The sequence below is a fragment of the Chelonoidis abingdonii genome, chromosome 7 (assembly GCF_003597395.2).
Source record: "Chelonoidis abingdonii isolate Lonesome George chromosome 7, CheloAbing_2.0, whole genome shotgun sequence".
NCBI classification, from domain to species: Eukaryota; Metazoa; Chordata; order Testudines; family Testudinidae; genus Chelonoidis; species Chelonoidis abingdonii.
Window position 1 is genome coordinate 109,741,467 of NC_133775.1, and position 350 is coordinate 109,741,816.

Here is a 350-nt window from a genome sequence, read left to right on the forward strand (position 1 = left end):
TAAAACTTTCTGCTACATAGGTAACCACTTACCCTCCCTCACACTACCTACAATCAGCGTTCCCATTTCCTCTATGCTTTAAGATGTTGAGTCAGAAGAAGATGCTCACGTAGTTTGTAGTTTCCTATCTCTGAAAATCTTGAGTTCTTACAAGTCCAACAGAAAAATAATGAAGTGAAAAAAGTAAGTAAGCTTTTCTCATTTGGTCTTGGAATGAAATGAAAGAGAAGAGGGCATTAGGCCTCAATGTATATACACATACTTGTCAGGATATGATGCACAATATTATATTTAATTAGTAGCAGTATGGTGGATTGATAAGTGACTAGAAGCCCCATATTCTCTCTCTT